Below are 4344 nucleotides of genomic sequence, written 5' to 3' on the forward strand. Positions count from 1 at the left end.
ATAGACTAGACTATAGACTAGACTATAGACTAGACTATAGACCAGACTATAGACCAGACTATAGACCAGACTATAGACCAGACTATAGACTAGACTATAGACTAGACTGTATACTAGACTACAGACTAGACACTCTATTAAAAAAGTCAGTTTTCTATAAGAAAACTTTATTCTACCCAAAAGGTGCTTTTCTATAAGAACTGTCTTCTATCAAAGACGAAACCAGTCTGCTATTAAAGAAGACACTTTTTCATACTATTTTCTACCGAAGAAGAACTTTTTAATATGAAAACTGTCTTCTGTCAACGAAGATGCTTTTCTATAAGAAAACTATCTTCTATCAAAGAAGACACTTTTCTACATGAAAACTTTCTTCTATTAAAGAAGACACTTTTCTATACGAAAACTGTCTTCTGTTAAAGAAGAAACATTTCTATACGGATATCGTCTTCTATCAAAGAAGACACTTTTTAGACGAAATTTGTTTTCTATCCAAGAAAACAGAAGCCACTTTTCTTTATGGAAAATGTTTTCCATTAAAGAAGACATTTTTTTAATTTTTATATAATTTATCTATAATTTCCTTTGTTGTCTAGTGTTATATGTTATTCAATTTAAGTTTCTGATTTAATTTCAATTTTTTCCTTATTTTTATTAAATTTATTTTACGTTTTAGTAATTTAATAATTTTTGTGGTGGGTGGTGTTTTTTTTATGTACAAAATTGACAATTCTTTTTTTAAGTTTTTGTTAAATTGATTAAATTTCTTTTTACAAATAAAACCATTTTAAATCATATGATTATCAACATAATATAATAATGTGATTTTGTATTGTGGTTAATGATATAAAGTCTAAGTGACACATGACGTCAAGCTCGTAATTAAGGGATTTTTTTAAGAATCTTTTTCTAATAATTCTTAAAAGATCGACAAAAAAATCTTAATCAATTTGACCTTGAAAATGTGAATTGAGTTTTAGATTAGGAAGAATTAAACAAAAAGATTTAAAAATGTGGGAGCTCAATTTTGTCTTTACTGTTTAGCAGAGATTTCTATAGAGTATTGTTTACTTTTTGCACTACTTGTCTATAGTTAGGTAGTGAGTATTAGTTTTTAATTTAGAGAAAAACCAACCCTTAAATCTTTATTTTATTTATAAAACGTAGTTTTCTTTAGGTTTATTTATATTTCAAATTTAAACCATAAATACATACAAACTTACCTTTTAATATAAAACCTGTAAAAAAACAAAAACAATAAAATATTAATAAAAATTTCAATTCAAATAATAATAAAAATAATAAAAAATAGTTATAATTGTTTATTTTGTGTGATAAAAAAATGTACTAAACAAATTAAATTTCTAGGCTAAACGCAAAAAAAAAACGAAATTAATACTCTCTAACACAAACTCAATTATTAGAGCTTACTCTCTCTCTCTCCGGTGCTCTCTTTTATTTACCTAATTACTTTCCTTTAAAAGTGCTCTGTTTAAACTTGAGCTCTAAGTACAAAATATAATTTTGGTTGCTTTTGTTGTTTTCTTACGGTACATATGTATGTATGCCCAAGAGAGAAAACTAATAAGGGGAAGGAAAAAGGCCAAAATAAAGTACTATTTGGGGTACTAAAAGAATTTTCATTAAAAAGTCGCTCTAGAAAAGTTTTTTTTTTCATAAAAGACAGTTTTCTTGAAGAATATTGCTTTCTTGGATAGAATACTTTCTTATAGAAAACTGTTTTCTTTCAAAGAGGGGAGTTTTCCAAAAAAGAAAGTGTCTTCTTTGATAGAAGATAGCTTTTGTACAGAAAAGTGTCTTCTTTGATAGAAGATAGTTTTTGTACAGAAAAGTGTCTTCTTTGATAGAAGACAGTTTTCTTATAGAAAAGTGTCTTCTTCGATAGAAGACAGTTTTCTTATAGAAAAGTGTCTTCTTCGATAGAAGACAGTTTTCTTATAGAAAAGTGTCTTCTTTGATAGAAGACAGTTTTCTTATAGAAAAGTGTCTTCTTTGATAGAAGACAGTTTTCTTATAGAAAAGTGTCTTTTTTGAAAGAAGACAGTTTTTTACATTACATTTTTAAATTAAATAAAATTTTTGCAGTCGAACAATGCCGTAGGTAGGGTGTTTAACTAAAGGTATCATTTGATAGCTCTACAGTCTATTTTATGGCCTATTGGGAAATTTTGACCAAAAATTTCTAAAAATGAAGATTTCATTAGGAAAGTGAATTAGGGCAAGAAGGAAAATGCATTTTTTTAATTTAAAGTTGATTTAAAGGATTTTTATAAATTCGGGGGCTTAAGCTTTTAAAATTATTTTTAAGGGATAACATTTCTAAAGGTATTAGGGATACAGGAAAATTAATATAAAAATGCTGGCTTGCCTCAATGAAAAGTTATTAACAAAATTAAAAAGCAAGTCAAGACAAAAATTATTTTTTTTTTAAATTTTTCAAAAACTTTAAAAAATTATCAAAAATTAAACCTTTAATAAAATTGCTATAATTACAACACAAAATATAGCTCATGTCCTTGTTAATGCCAAACAATTTTCATAAAAATTTTATTCAGTCTGAGAAATAAATAATTTTAAAAAAAGGAAAAAAAAAACAAAGACAAAGTTCTCACATTAAATACAAAATTTTGTATCAAACAAACCCACTGTTTTGACTACTTTATGGTCTTAATTTAATATGTAATTTTTTTCTCCAACATTTTGTTTATTAAAAAAGCCATAAATCTTAAGGAAATACCTTATTTTGCCACAAAATTATTAATTCCTTATTGTTTATTTTTCAAATGAAAATTTACAACGCGTATTCTTGTATGCGATTTCAAGCTACAAATTTTTTGCTGCTTACTCGCTGACATGTTGGGTAATAAACGCTAGATTCAATGATTTACGCATGTTACGCCAAATATGGTGAAATGCTAATGTGTCGGGTAACCATAACACTTAAAATAGAAGATTGACGGGCTGTTCGGACGGCTGATCGTACAAATGATTGGAGACACAGACAGACAAACAGACAGATAGACAGACAGACGTAAAACTCTTGCCATTTGGACATTTGTTTAAAATATTGATGATTTTGATGTTTAATAATAGTTTCAGATTAAATTATTATTTAAAGTTTAAAATGGGAAAATTTTTGGTGTAATGCAATTGATCTGTTTAAGGTTTGTATCTTTACTAAAAGTCAACCATGTAGGAAGTTCATGGCAAAACTAGAGACAGAAATGGAATGCTTTCGACTTTTGTTTTTGGAGTAAAGATTCAATGGTCTTGTGAACGATGTTTGAGGTTGTGTCTTCACTATTATTTGCGATAAAGTTATTGCAAAGGTTCCTGTCTTGGCTAGATGTCTTTGCTAGAAAACAGTTTGAATTAAAACAATCTTTTCAGTAGGGCCTACAATGGAATTCTTTCGACTCTTGATTAGTTCTGGAGCAAAGATCCAATGTTTAGTGTTTGTATATTTGTTATTATTAAAGATAATGGTATAACAAAGGTTCGTATCTTGGCTAGGTGCCTCTGCTAGACGAAATCAGGGAAGAAAGTATAACTTCTTTTAATTTTCAGGCTTTAACATGATTGATCTTAGATGTGAGTTTTAAGTTTAAACGCGATTGATCTGTTTAAGGTTTGTGTCTTAACTAAAATTCAACTATATAGTTAGTTCATGGCAAAACTAGGGACAGAAATGGAATGATTTCGACGCTTAGTTGTAGAGTAAATATCCAATTATCGTGTAAACGATGCTGAGGGTCTGTGTCTTTGCTATTATTAGCGAAAAAGTTATGGCAAAGGTTCCTATCTTGTTTAGACAAAATCGTTTACAGTTTGAAATTGTCAATGTGATTCGACTCGTAGGTAGTTCTGGAGTAAAGATCAAATTGTCAATGTGATTGTGATAAAGTTATGATTGTGATTAAGTTGTGACAAAGGTTCAAAAAACACAACTGATCTTTGATGTGTTTGTATGTTTGATTAAGGTTTGTGTTTTCACTTTAGTTAACTATAGTTCAAAGCAAAACTAGAGATTGTAATGGAATGCTTTCGACTATGTGAATGCAATAAAGTTATGGTTGTGATTAAGTTGTGGCAAAGGTTCTTAACTTGGCTAGGTTCTCTGCTAGACAAAATCATGCAGCTATTTAAAAGATGCTTTTGCCACAAGAAATCGTTAACAGTTTGATTTGAAGCCACACTATAAGTCAACTATAGTTCATGGCAAAATAAAAGATTCTTTAAGATAAAGTCATAATAAAGGTTCTTATCTTAGCTAGATGTCTCTGCTAAACGAAATCATGTAGCTATTAAAGAAATGTTAAAAGA

General features: G+C 28.4%; 1 protein-coding gene across 1 annotated transcript in view; it reads left to right on the forward strand.

The window, feature by feature from the left end:
• Positions 1-4344, forward strand: part of LOC111684745 — a 42617-nt gene that overhangs the window by 31371 nt on the left and 6902 nt on the right. The gene's annotated exons all lie outside the window — the stretch shown is intronic.

The sequence above is a fragment of the Lucilia cuprina genome, chromosome 3 (genome assembly GCF_022045245.1).
Source record: "Lucilia cuprina isolate Lc7/37 chromosome 3, ASM2204524v1, whole genome shotgun sequence".
NCBI classification, from domain to species: Eukaryota; Metazoa; Arthropoda; class Insecta; order Diptera; family Calliphoridae; genus Lucilia; species Lucilia cuprina.